This window comes from Leucopleurus acutus, assembly GCF_964270905.1.
Source record: "Leucopleurus acutus genome assembly, chromosome: 6".
NCBI lineage: Eukaryota > Metazoa > Chordata > Mammalia > Artiodactyla > Delphinidae > Leucopleurus > Leucopleurus acutus.
In genome coordinates, this window is record NC_139149.1 from 37002402 (window position 1) to 37017315 (window position 14914).

A 14914-nucleotide genomic window follows, 5' to 3' on the forward strand; every position below is an offset into this window, starting at 1 on the left:
CAGGGGCTCCAGCACCAGGAAGATGAGTCCCAAGAGCATTTGGCTTTGAAGGCAAGCAGGCTTAACTGCAGGAGCCCCACAGGGCTGGGAAAAATAGAGATTTCACTCTTGAAAGGGGCACACAAATGTGCACTGGGATTCAGCACAAAAGCAGTAATTTGATAGCAGCCAGGGCCAGACCTACTTTCTGGTCTTGAAGAGTCTTCCGGAGAGGCGGCTGCAGCTCACCCCGGGACACAAACACTGGTGGCTGACATATTTGGGAACGTGTAACCATATGAACAAGCTGCCAGCAGCTGCCTTGTTCACTCATTAGCACCAACACCTGGCCTCACCCAACAGCCTGTAGTGATGGACCGCCTCAGGCCAAACAACTAACTGGGCGGGGGATGCAACCCCCCCCCCCATCAGCAGACAGGATGCCTAAAGACTTCCTGAGCCCACAGCTGCCCGTAGACAACTCTCTAGACACAGCCCTGCCCACCAGAGGGCCAAGACACAGCTCCACCCACTAATGGGCAGGCATGGCCTTTCCCTTTTCCTTTCCAGGAAGCCTGCCCTAGCCTCTGGACCAGATTTACCCAGCAGGGAGCAGACACCAGAAAACTATAATCCTGAAGCCTGTGGACACAGGCCACCCACAGCAGGCCAGACCCTACCCTGGGACCAGCTGGGCCCTGGTCCTGTCTACTAGCAGGCGAATGGAAGCTTTGGGACACCCCAGACTCCATACTCAACTGTGTCAGGAACACCCCCCACCCCCCAAACAACGATCTGAAATGAGCTGTGGACCTCAGGGCCTGCAGCCAGATTCCAGGAACCAGCTCTGCCTGCCAGTAGTCTAGCACTAACCTCAGATCTGGCTCCACCTCCCAGGGGGTGGGCAACAGTCCCAGAGTCTTGGGGACCCTGATTCTACCCAGCAGAGCCAGTACTAGCCCTGGGGTTCCCTAGGGTTCTTCAACCAGCCACCTTGTGACCAGGTCCCACTAAACAGCAGCCAGCAGCATCCAAACAAGGTAGAGTGTGGCACCCAACCGGACTAGGAGGCAACCAAGCCTACCAGACCACCTACATAGTCAACCTGCCACAACAGAAGGACCCACGCAGCCCTCTTAGGGGAAAACCCTAGAGCATATAGCTTGGGTGATGAAAGGGGAGTGCACTGCTGGGAGACATAGGATGTCTCCTACAGAAGGCCACTTCTCCAAGATTAAAAAACATAACAACCTGACACACACATAAAAATACAAAAAGCAACTCAGAAAAATGAGGTAGCAGAAAACTATGTTCCAGATGCAGGGAATAAGATAAAACCCCAGAAAAATAACTAAGTGAAGTGGAGACAGACAATATAACTGAGAAAGAATTCAGAGTAATGATCGTAAAGATGAAAAAACTCGGGAGAAGAACAGAGGCACAGAGCGAGAAGTTAGAAGTTTTTAACAAAAAGTTAGAAAACATAAAGAACAACCAGAGATGAAAAATACAATAACTAAAATGAAAAATACATTAGAAGAAATCAACAGTAGATTAAATGATACACAGGAACAGATCAGTGAGCTGGAAGACAGAGTAGTGGAAATCACTGCTGCTTAACAAAAAAAAAAAAGAAAAGAAAAGAAACGAGGACAGTTTAAGATACCTCTGCGACAACATCAAGTGCACTAGTATTCGCAGTATAGGTGTCCCAGAATGAGAAGAAAGAGAGAAAGGGCCTGAGAAAATATTTTAAGAGATAATAGCTGAAAATTTCCCTAACCTGGGAAAGGAAACAGTCACCCAAGTCCAAGTAGCACAGACTCCCATACAGGATTAACTCTAAGAAGAACAGACCAAGATACACTGTAAACAAAATGACAAAAATTAAAGATAAAGAGAGAATAGGAAAAAAAAAAAAAGAGAGAGAGAGAATAGGGACTTCCTTGGTGGTCCAGTGGCTAAGACTCCATGCTCCCAATGCAGGGGGCCCAGCGTTCGATCCTTGGTCAGGGAAATAGATCCCACATGCCACAACTAAGAGTTCTCATGCTGCAACTAAAGATCCTGCATGCCACAACTAAAGATTTCGCACATGGCAACAAAGATCCCACATGCTGCAACTAAGACGTGATGCAGCCAAACAAATAAACAAATACATACTAAAAATATATAGAGAGAGAGAAAATATTAAAAGCAACAAGGGAAAAGCAACAAATAATATACAAAGAAATTCCCATATGGCTATCAGCTGACTTTTCAGCAGACACTCGGCAGGCCAAAAGGCATGATAAATTCAAAGTGATGAAAAAGAAAAACCTACAACTAAGAATACTCTACCCAGCAAGTCTCTCATTCAATTTGATGGAGAAATTAAAAGTTTTACAGAAAAGCAAAAGCAAAAGCTAAAAGAATTCAGCACCACCAGTTTTACAACAAATGTTAAAGGAACTTCTCTAGGCAAAAAGAAAAGACCACAACTAGAAACAAGAAAACTATGAAATGAAATAGCTCACTGGGAAAGGCATACATACAGTAAAGATAGAAAATCATCCACACACAAAGCTACTAGGAAGTTCAAAAGACAAAAGTAGTAGAAACATCCATATTCACAATAAACAGTTAAGGGATATATATACAGAACAATTAGATGTAAAATACAGTATCAAAAACAGTATACGTGAAGGAAAGAGAGTACAAAGGCAGGGTTTTAAAATGGACTTGAGGAGGTCAACAACTTAAAACAATCATATATACATACATACACATATATATACGTGCTGTTAGACAAAATCCTCATGGTAATCTCAAACCAAAAATCTACAATATACACACAAAAAAAGAAAAAGGAATCCATACATAACACTAAAGATAGTCATCAAGTCACGAGAGAACAAAAGAAGGGGGAACAAAAGACCTATAACAAATCCAAAACAGTTAACAAAATGGCAATAAGAGCATACATATCTATAATTACCTTAAATGTAAACGGACTAAACACTCCAAGCAAAAGACAGAGTGGCTGAATGGATACAAAAACAAGATGCATGTATATGCTGCCTACGAAAGACTCATTTCACATCTAGAGACACATAAAGAATGAAAGTGAGGGGATGAAAAAAGTATTCCATGCAAACGGAAATCAAAAGAAAGTCGAAGTAGCAATACTTATATCAGACAAAATAGACGTTAAAACTAAAATAGGGCTTCCCTGGTGGCACAGTGGTTGGGAGTCCGCCTGCCGATGCAGGGGACGCGGGTTCGTGCCCCGGTCTGGGAGGATCCCATGTGCAGCGGGGCGGCTGGGCCTGTGGGCCGTGGCCGCTGGGCCTGCGCATCCGGAGCCTGTGTTCCACGACGGGAGAGGCCACAACAGTGAGAGGCCCACGTACCGCAAAAAAAAAAAAACTAAAATAAAATAAAGACTGTTACAAGAGACAAAGAAGAACACTACATAATGATCAAGGGATCAATCCAAGACATAACAATTGTAAATACATACTCACCCAACATAGGAGAACCTCAATAAATAAGGTAAATATTAACATAAAAGGAAAAATGAACAGTAACATAGTAATAGTAGAGGACTTTAACACCTCGCTTACATCAATGGACAGATCATCCAGATAGAAAATCAATAAAGAAACACAGGCCTTGAATAACACATTCAACCAAATGGACTGAATTAATATATAGACAGCATCCCATCCAAAAGCAGAATACATGCTTTTCAAGTGCACATAGAACATTGCCCTAGACAGATCACATGCTATGCCACAGAACAAGCCTTGGTAAATTTAAGAAAACTGAAATCATATCAAGTATCTTTTCTGATCACAATGCTATGAGACAAGAAATCAACTACAAGAAAAAAACTGCAAAAAATAAACACATGGAGGCTAAACAATATGCCACTAAACAACCAATGGATCACTGAAGAAGACAAAGAGGACATCAAGAAATACCTAGATACAAATAAAAATGAATACACAAAGATCCAAACTTATGCAATGCAGCAAAAGCAGTTCTAAGAGGGAAGTTTATAGCAATACAAGCTTACCTTGGTATACAAGAAAAATGTCAAATAAACAACATAACTTTACACCTAAAGAAACTAGATAAAGAACAAACAAATTCCAAAGTTAGTACAAGGAAATCATAAAGATCAGAGGAGAAATCAATGAAATAGAGACTAAAAAAATAGAAAAGATCAATGAAATTAAAAGCTGGTTGTGAGCTTCCCTGGTGGCACAGTGGTTGAGAGTCTGCCTGCCGATGCAGGGGACGCGGGTTCATGCCCCAGTCCGGGAAGATCCCACATGCCGCCGAGTGGCTGGGTCCATGAGCCATGGCCGCTGAGCCTGCACGTCCGGAGCCTGTGCTCCGCAACGGGAGAGGCCACAACAGTGAGAGGCCCGTGTACCGCAAAAAAATAAAATAAAATAAAATAAAGATGCGTTCTCTAAAAAAAAAAAAAAAAAGCTGGTTGTTTGAGAAGATAAACAAAATTGCTAAACACCCAGCCTCATCAAGAAAAAGAGGGCCTAAATCAATAAATTCAGAAATAAAAAAAGTTACCACTGGCAACACAGAAATAGAAAAGACCCTAAGAAACTACTACAAGCAATTTTACGTCAATAAAATGAAAACAATTCCATTTACCATTGCATCAAAAAGAATAAAATATCTAGGAATAAACCTACCTAAGGAGGCAAAAGACTTGTAATACCACAACTATAAAGACTCTGATGAAAAAAATTGAAGATGACACAAACAGATGGAAAGATATACCATGTTCTTGTATTGGAAGAATCAATATTGTTAAAATGACCATACTGCCCAAGGCAAGGTACAGATTAAGTGCAATCCCTATGGAATTATCAATGGTATTTTTCACAGAAGTAGAACAAATAATTTTAAACTTTGTACGGTGATACAAAAGCCCCCAAATAGCCAAAACAATCTTGAGAAAAAAGCCAAAACAATCTTGAGAAAAAAGAAAAAAAAAAAGAAGAGTCATGCTCCCTGGCTTCAGACTATACTACAAAGCTACAGTAATCAAAACAGTACAGTTCTGGCACAAAAAGAGACAATAGATAAATGGAACAGGATAGAAAGCCCAGAAATAAACCCATGCACCTATGGTCAATTAATCTATGACAAAGGAGGCATGAATACACAATGGAGAAAATATAGTGTATGTATGTACACACACACACACACACACACACACACACAAAGGAATACTATTCAGCCATAAAAAGAATGAAATAATGACATTTTCAGCAACATGAATGGACCTAGAGATTACCATACTAGGTGAAGTAAATCAGACAAGACAAATATCATATGATATCACTTATATGTGGATTCTAAAAAAATGATACAAATGAACTTATTTACAAAACAGAAATAGACTCACAGACATAGAAAACAAACTTATGGTTACCAAAAGGAAAGGGGAGAGGGGAGGGATAAATTAGGAGTTTGGGATTAGCAGATATAAACTGATAAACAATATAAACAATGATATAGATAAACATAAACAGTGAGGTCCTACTGTATCACACAGGGAACTGTATTCAATATCCTGTAATAAATGGAAAAGAATATGTATATATATGTATATCTGAATCATTTTGTGGTACACCAGAAACTAACACAATGTTGTAAACCAACTATACTTCAATTTGAAAATAAAAGATATTGCAAGGATAGAGTCTCTTATTCCATTCTGCACCACGATTCTTATCTGTGTGATTCCTTATTGGCTTTCCAAAGTTTCTATGATAAACACACAGAAATAAAAACACGTAAAAATAATTATACACAAAGAGTAAGTGGGATTTATTCCAGGTATGCAAAGTTAATTCAACATTCCTAAAGCAATTAATGTAATTTACAACATCAACAGGATAAAGAAGAAATATCTTCTTTGCAGAAAAAGCATTTGACAAAATCCAACATCCACTCATGATAAAGAATTTCAGCAAACTAGGACTATAAGGAACCTTTTTAACTCGGTTAAAAAAAAAAAAACTAAAAAACTCTATAGCTAACATGATTTTTAATACTAAGAAACTAGATGCTTTCCTACTAAGATCAAGAAGAATGTAAGAATCACCACTGCTAGTCAACATCATACAGTAAGACAAGAAAAGAAAAGAAAAGGTATACAGGAAGGAAAGAGTAAAAATGTCTCTGTTTGCAGATGGCATGACCGTGTATGTAGAAAATCCCAAAGAATCTACACACACAATAGGTACTATTGGAATCAATAAGGTATTGAAGCAAGGGTGCAGGTTTTATATATATATATATATATATATATATAGAGAGAGAGAGAGAGAGAGAGAGAGAGAGGGAGAGAGAGGGAGAGAGAGAGAGAGAGAGAGGGAGAGAGGGAGGGAGGGAGGGAGGGGGAAGGGGAGAGAGAGAGAGAGAGGTTAGTATTACCAATGTCAATTGCTTTCCTATGCCAGTAACGAACAACTGGAATTCGGAATTAAAAATATAATACCATTTACATTAGTATCAAAAAAAAAAAGCCCCACAAAAAATGTATGCATAAATCTAACAAAATATGTATAAGATCTATATGAGGTAACTATAAAACTATGGTGAAAGAAATTAAAGAGGATCTAAATAAATGGAGAGATATTCCATGTATATGGATAGGAAGACTCAATAGTGTTAAGATGTCAGTTCTTCCAATCCTGACTTACGGATTCAATGCAATCCCAATCAAAATTACAGTAAGTTATTTTAAAGTTTACATGAAAAGGCAGAAGACAGAACAGCCAATACAATACTGAACAGGAACAAAGCTGGAGGTCAGAAACTACCCCACTTCAAGACTTACTATTAAGATAACAGATAATAATACAGTGTGGTAATGGGGAAAGAACAGACAAACAAATCAATGGAACAGAGTAGAGAGCTCAGATATAGACCCACATAAATATAGTCAACTAATTTGTGACAAAGAAGCAAAAGCAATTCAAAAGAGAAAGAAGTCGTTCTCCGCTTCTCAACAAATCGTGTGGGAACAACTAGACACCTGCAGGCAATATAAATGAGTTGACATACACCTTATACTTTTCATGCAAAATGGATCAGAGACCTATACGTAAAACACAAAACTATAAGACTTCTAAAAAGGAACACAGGAAAAATGTAGGTGCCCTTGGGTTTGGCAATGAATTTTTGGATACAACACCAAAAGTATGAACCATGAAAGAAAATGTGATAAAATGGACTTTATTTAAAGTAAAATTTTCTGTTCTGCAAAAGACACCATTAAGAGAATGAAGACAAGCCACAAACTGAGAAAAAATATTTGCAAAACACATATCTGATAAAAGATTGGTATCCAAAATATACGAAGGACTCTTAAAACTCAACTATAAGAAAATAAGCAATCCAGCTTAAAAATGTACAAAAGATCTGGACACGAAACTCAACAAATAAGACATACAGATTGCAAATGAGCCTAAGAAAAGATGTTCAGGGGCCTCCCTGGTGGAGTCCGCCTGCCGATGCAGGGGGACACGGGTTCGTGCCCCGCTCCAGGAAGATCCCACATGCTGCGGAGCGGCTGGGCCCGTGAGCCATGGCCGCTAAGCCTGCGCGTCCAGAGCCTGTGCTCCCCAACGGGAGAGGCCACAACAGTGAGAGGCCCGTGTACCACACACACACAAAAAAGTTCAATACCATGTATCACTAGGGAATTGCACATTAAAACAACAATCTATAACCATTAGAATGGCTAAATCCAAAACAATGACAAGACCAGTGCTGATGAGGACATGGAGTAATTACAACTCTGATTTATTGCTGACTGGAGTGCAAAATGGTAAGTATATGGACTTTGGTAGACAGGTGAGCAGTTTCTTACAAAACTAAATGTACTCTTACACATGATCCAGCAATCATGCACCTTGGTATTTACCCAAGTGAACTGAAGACTTACGTCCACACAAAGACCTGCATCTGAATGTTTATGACAACTTCATTCATAATTGCCAAAACTTCGAAGCAACCAAGGTGCCCTTCATTAGGTATATGGATAAACAAACTGTGATACATCCATAAGATGAAATATTCAGCGCTAAAAAGAAATGAGCTATCAGGCCATGAAGAGAACTGGAGGAAACTTACAGGCATATTGCTAAGGGAAAAAGCAAATTTGAAAGGGGCACACACTGTATGATTCTAACCATATGACAATTTGGAAAAAGCAAAACTATGGAGATAATGAAAAATCAGTGATTGCCAAGAGTTCAAGGCATGCATGGGAGCATAGAGCATAGGGGACTTTGGAGCAGTTAAACTATTCTGTATGATGCTGTCATTGTGGATATATGTCATTATACATTTGTCAAAACCCATAATGTTCAATTCAAAGAGTGAACCTTAATGTAAACTATACACTTCGATTAAAATAATGCATCAATACTGGTTCATCAATTGCAACAAATGTACCACACTAAGGCAAAATGTTAATAAGGGAAACTAGGTTAATAGTAAGAGGAACTGGGTGAGTGTGGATATATAGCAATTCATTGTACTATACATTCAATTTTTCTGGAAAACAAACAAATGGAAAAAACCCCACATCCATTAAAAAATTTCAAAGAAAAAAAAAAAAAGGCACAATCAAAGGCACAATTTGTGAAAACACCAGGTAGGAATACAAGCTTATAGAAGATTTGTGAAAATGAAATGTAAGCACAAAAGATAATCAGTTCAAGTCAGTAAGACAGACAATCTATAAAATGAAGTAAAAAAATAAAATGTATGGGCAAAATCTGCTTTAGCAGATTGCGACCCTACAGAAATATTTGTAAAACAATGGATGGTAATTCAAGGGGAATGTTAGCTACTTTAAAACTACTTTAAAATTAATTCATCTGTTTGTTGTTGTTTCTAAAGAAATCAGATGCTTTAAGAACATTTATATAGGGAATGAGAAAACTTTTTATATTTTATTTTCTCTTGTCAACACTGATCATGGCATTATTCAGGAACATAGCTCACAGAGGCTGGCAGATATCTGCAATATAAAGCAAATAAGCATCATATTATTTTATACAAGTACTTAATACATTGGAAAGATGCTAGCTACATGTTATTTCTTTTAAAAGAATACAACAAAATTTTATGATCCAGCTTTGTTAATAAATGTACAGAAACATAGGTAAAAAACACTAAAATTACATATATCAACATCTTAACAGATTTATAGGTGTAGGGATTATAGGTAATTTTCATTTTTTCTGATCATTTTTACACTGAATGTATATTACTTTTTGGTAACTTACAAAATAATTATCTTGTGTATTTAAATTAAATAATGTATCTTATAATTTGAGTGTACAGAATAATCAGTGCTAACTGTGACAATAAAAAACTTTTAAAATGTATGTCACATATATAAAACTTATTTCAACATAAAATTTTAAATACATTAGGCCCATGAGACATTGCATCAGAGTGGTGCTATAACACAACTGGACATGATACAAACCACCCAACTTTTAGAGAAAATATTTTTGGTATTTACTCATTATAAAGTAAGTTGACCCAGACATATACCGGACTAGAAATGATTGTGTTGAGAACAATATAAGTTGACATTTCTGGGTCATCTACATAAAAATATGTATATTTTTTAAATTGCAGAAAGATGAAAGCCCTAAGGAAATGTGAAAATGTGCATATGTGTGCCAAAAGAAAAGCTAACACACTTAGAATTTTAATCTTGCCAAGTCTGACTTCAACCTTTCAGTCAAAATGTCATACTAAATTTCAATTCCAATATTAATCAAGGAAGCAGTATAAAATATAAAAGACTAAGATTTTGTTGTGTTTTTATGGAGGTGAGGAGGGAGAAAGAGAAGAATGTGAGATTAAGGAGAAAAAAATTAGGAAAAACTAACAACCCCAACAAATGCTTGCTTGAAGATAAGCATTTAAGGCAGATTGGGACTGAAAAGGGGGAAACAAATTGAAATAAAAGGATGGGGAACAACTATCTGTTCCATACTTCATCTACCTCCTAGATTATAATGGTCAACTCACATTTTATTTTCCCATTAAAGCATTAGTAAAATATACAAAGCTATCCAGACTCATCAGCCAATTCTGTTCAAATAAGATGAACACAGAACATCAAGGTCACTTAATAACCAGTATTTTAATTTCGGCTAGAATTCATTGACAAAGCCATCTCCAAAAGACCTGCAGTGCTAAAATGGTTAAAATTAAACAGAACCTCTATGCCACTCCATCAGAACACAAAGCGGGTCTATAATGAATCCCCAATTCCCTCTGTTATATATTTGCATGCCATGGCTACAAACAAGGACGGATACAGGCGTGCCCTACCAGCAGCTCAGATATCATAAGGGCGTTGCCAAAATGATGAACAGCTCTTGGTAAAGTTCCCAACAAAACAAAGTACTACTTTCCCTCAAATTACTCAGTAATTGCATTTGTGGAAAATTTCAGTGTACGTTAAAACCCTGCAAAAATACTATGTGTTTATTTTAAAAATGGAGTACTAGGCTCAAATCATAATGTTTTTTTTTTTTTTAACCCATGTAAACATCCTGGGAGACGTGGGAAAGGCACGTGGGGGCACAGAGCCATTCTTCCTCATGCTGGACCACCCCAAGCACTGCAGGCAGTCTATCCTGGCCCCTGCCCTCTCTGGGACTGGCTGCCGTCCTTGGGACCAGAAATGCCCCACAAACACCCCGTAGGAGGCCGTCTCACCTCCACTAGAAACCACAGACCTAAGGTGAATAAAGGATTGTTTGAGGAACATTTTAGATTTTAACAGCAGAAACACATCCCCCAAAACAGAATTAGTAGACTATTATGTGTTCATTCCTAAACCATTCAATGCAAAAATATTTTCAATTTCTTTAAACAATTCGTGGCCAACTTGTGGTTAAAAATAACACAACCCCACAAAGATATATTCAGATACACAGTCCTCTGCTGATGTTTTGTGACTATAGTTTCACTACAAAGAAAGCATTTCAAATAATAGCTAAAGACTTGTCATATGGAAATAATATTTGCTTATTCCTGCCTAGGGCAGGAATATCTATCTATATATAAATAAATATAAATAAATAAATATATATAAATATAAAAATAAATATATATATATATATAGAGAGAGAGAGAGAGAGAGAGAGAAAGACAGAGAGAGGGAGAGAGAGGGAGAGAGAGAGAGAGAAATGTTGAGATTCCTGAGCTCTGCTTTCACCTGGTTCTCAGAGCACTGGAAATCAGGCTTATACCCTGGAGCAGGATTTCTCATGATAGGCAGTACTGACATTTTGAACTGGATAACTGTTGTGGGTGGCTGCCCTGTGCATCGTAGGATTTTCAACAGCACCTGCAGCATCTACCCACCTGTTTTCAGTAGGAACCCATTCTTAATAATCAAATGTGTCTCTTAGGCATTGCCAAATGACCCCTGGGGAGATCTTATTGCCACAGCTGAGAACCACTGACTTATAGGCAGACGACTGGAAAATCCTTCTTGTTGGACTCTTACTGGCCCAAGAGAAAAAGCTTCCAAATACCTAAAGAAATTGATATCAGGGTTTTCCCCCCGAAATATGTCCCAGCCAAATCTTTCCACAGTGAGAACCATCAATAGCTAGCAAACCCTAGCTAAGTTAAGAGAGACATGAAATAGGTTTCCAATGCCCCTTACATAAATTTGAACACAGAATCAAGGATCACAACAAGGCTGAGGAAAGCCTCTAAAATGACACTAAAATATACCAACAGAAAGAATAACTTAGAAAACACAGAGCACGCAGGGAGAAATAAACCTCAAAACAAAACTTTAAATCCATAAAGAGAAAAAAAATACCAGAATGCTTTGGAAAAAAATACAAAGATCAAAAAAAGGTATTCAAAATTAAAAATATGATAAGAGAAACGGAAGTTTCAAGGCTTGAAAAATCAAGTAAATTTCCCGGAAAGTGAAAAGCAAAAGACTGGAAAAAGATGAAAAATGGGTGAAAAGAAACAGGTCCAGGAGTACAATATCTAATTGCAGTTACAAAAAACACAGAGGCAAGGAAATTACAGAAAATGTATCAGAAACTTTCTCAGAGCTGAGGCATACAGGTTGTCAAACTGAAAGAATACATGAAATGCACAGCAAAGTAGATTTCTATAGACTCATAAGTCAACTCACATTACTGTGACATTTCAGAACACTGAGTAAAACAAAGAGAAGATTCTATAAGTTTCAGACAAAAAGGTTGTAGATGCTTCCATAGGGGAGAAGTAAAGTGCAGTGTTAAAAGTAAGAATGGCTTCAAACTTTATATCAAACACTACGAGTTCCTTCTCAAATCTGAAGAGAAACATTACCAATTTAGAATTCTACATCCAGTCAAACTAACAGGGTACAGTAAAGCCATTTACAGGAACATAATGCCTCACAACATTTGCCTCTAAAATACCCAATAAATTTTTGAAAAAAATGCTCAACTCCATTAATAATCAGGATCTGCAAATTAAAACAATAACCTAAAGCTACCTTCATCAGGTCGGCAAAAACAAAAAATATCAATTGTTATGAAAACTGTAGAAAAAAGGATTTATCATACATTGTTGGTGGGAGTCTAAATTTATATATTCGCTTTGGAAAGTTTGGCATAATCCATACTCTACAGAAATGCATGCTATGTACATGAAATGCATGTGTAAGAAAATTCACAGAAGCATTATTTCTAAGCACTAAAAACTGGACACAATCCAAATGTCCACAATACTACACTAGTTAAATTAATTGTGGTTTATTCATAAAAAGACTTACTACACTTACTATACTATAAACATTACTATACAACAATGAAAATATGTGAACTAAAGCTGTTAACAGGATTAAAAATTTCAACATGGGAGAAAAACTATACATAACATAATTCAATTACATATAGGTAGAAAACAGGCAAAATTAATGTATATTGTTTAAGAATGCTGACAAAGGTGGGTAAAAAATACTTGAAATAAAAGTAGGAAATCATTACCATAAAAATCCAGACAATCCCAATTAACCTTTGGGTGTGGTGAGGAGAGAGGAATGAATAAGAATGAATGGGGGGTGGGGAGAGGGTGCCAGCAATGTTCTAATTCTTCACTTTGGTGGTGATTACAGTGTTCACTTTATAATTATTCATTATACTGTACATCTACGATTTGTGCATTTTTGCACATTTTGTTCACTTTATTTCTATTCATTATACTGCGTATCTATGATCTGTACATTTTTTTGCACATTTAGTATTTTGCCATAAAAAAGATTTAAAAATGGTTATCTAAGGCACTTTTATGGCTCTGCTATAATTTTTTTCTGTTCTAAAGTGGCAAACATTTGGTTCCAATATAGACAAAACATTAAGGCACAGGAGTCTAGTTTTTATTCCATTTGACAACATTACTGCACACACTGAAAGTGGTAAAAGCACTAGTCAATGATGCATAAATAGAATCCACTGTCAAAACACACAAGAGAAATAAGTAGGAACTTTAACTGAGTACCCTAAAGGAACCACTACAGAATTAAATAATATCAACACAATAAACATGAGGAATTTCAGATTCTCGGTCTTAAAAGAAACTATATATGGGTCATAATCTTTCAAAGCACCTTTACAAAGGAAGATAATTGAAAGACTAGAATGGTTTTAGTTATGATTATATGGACTGAATGTGAAAAAGAAACGGTGCTACTTTACTAAAAAAAAACTTTATTAATGAAAATCCATGAATCCTTTCTTAAATATTCTTAATTAACATGGGGGAAACTATTTCCAGCAAAAATAGTAGCATCTAGTTGAGAAACCAAAGGCTCTAAATCCGAGGCTAATAACCAAGACACTTAAAATACCTTTTTTAAAAATCTGTTATCTACAGAAAGGGAAACTTCGATGATGTCCCTTCTCTCTCAACCACGACACACACTATCAAGGGCTACACAATCTCACATGCCCTTCTGAGAACAGCCACAGGCGTTGTGTTGCGGCAGCAAGGCAAGACAAGGAGAGAAGTTCCACTGAAGAACTCCCAGCTTGCTCCCTCCCCAAAGCCTCTCCAGAATTCCAGGGAGGTCAGCCAAGTAAGGGCTGCTGGTCCTCACACCCCATATAAACACTGCGTCTAATGCCAGAAGTTGTCAAAATTCACACAGCTTGTCTCTCTCCCTGGACAGGTGCCCCGCTCTGGGCTGAAGAAGCAGTCACCAGAGTCATCTAATGAGGCTCCTGAGATCCCATTCCTCTCTTACACCTGGACCATCACATTCCTCACCATCACCGGGGTGTAGTCACCACCTGCCACAGATCTACTCTCATCAGGACGCCAGACGCTCGTCAAGCATTCGTCGCCGGCTGGCTCACAGGGAAGCCACGAGACGGAAGGAGCCCGCCTAGTTTCTGGCCTGCCAGGCCTAGACAAGCCTGCCCCCCTTCCCGCATTCCCAGTCTCCACACCCTTCCGTCCTCCCCTTTTCGATTCGCCTTTCGCCACTGGTGCCCACGGCTTTCGTTCTGAGGCCTGCCTACGCCATGTTACCTCTCACGGAAAAGCCTGCCCTTATCAGGGCAGAGCAGGATTCTGGAGACAGCAGGAATCCCTTCACTTGCTCCTCTCGCCGCGTTCTCTATTCCGCTTCACCTGCTGCTGCCAACGTTACACCACGACTCCCGGCATGCCCTGCGCAGGCACCGCCTCTCCCATCCCGCCCCCCCTCCCTCACAAACACGTGACCTCCTTTCGCCTCCGTCCACGCCCACTTCCGTTTCTCCACTTTCCCTTAGGGGTGGGGGAGGGGACTGGGGGTGTTAAAGAGTAGCGACTTCCTCCTACTCCCCGCCCCCGCCTCTCTACCCCCACC

General features: G+C 38.4%; 1 protein-coding gene across 2 annotated transcripts in view; it reads right to left on the reverse strand.

Moving 5' to 3' along the window:
- ORC4 (origin recognition complex subunit 4) overlaps window positions 1-14703 on the reverse strand; it is a 95539-nt gene extending 80836 nt beyond the window's left edge. For both annotated transcript variants that reach the window (XM_082841459.1, XM_082841460.1), the window contains exon 1: window positions 14593-14703. The gene's annotated coding sequence lies outside the window, so the exon portion shown is untranslated. The remainder of the gene's footprint in view (window positions 1-14592) is intronic.
- Between the last annotated feature and the right edge of the window lie 211 nt (window positions 14704-14914).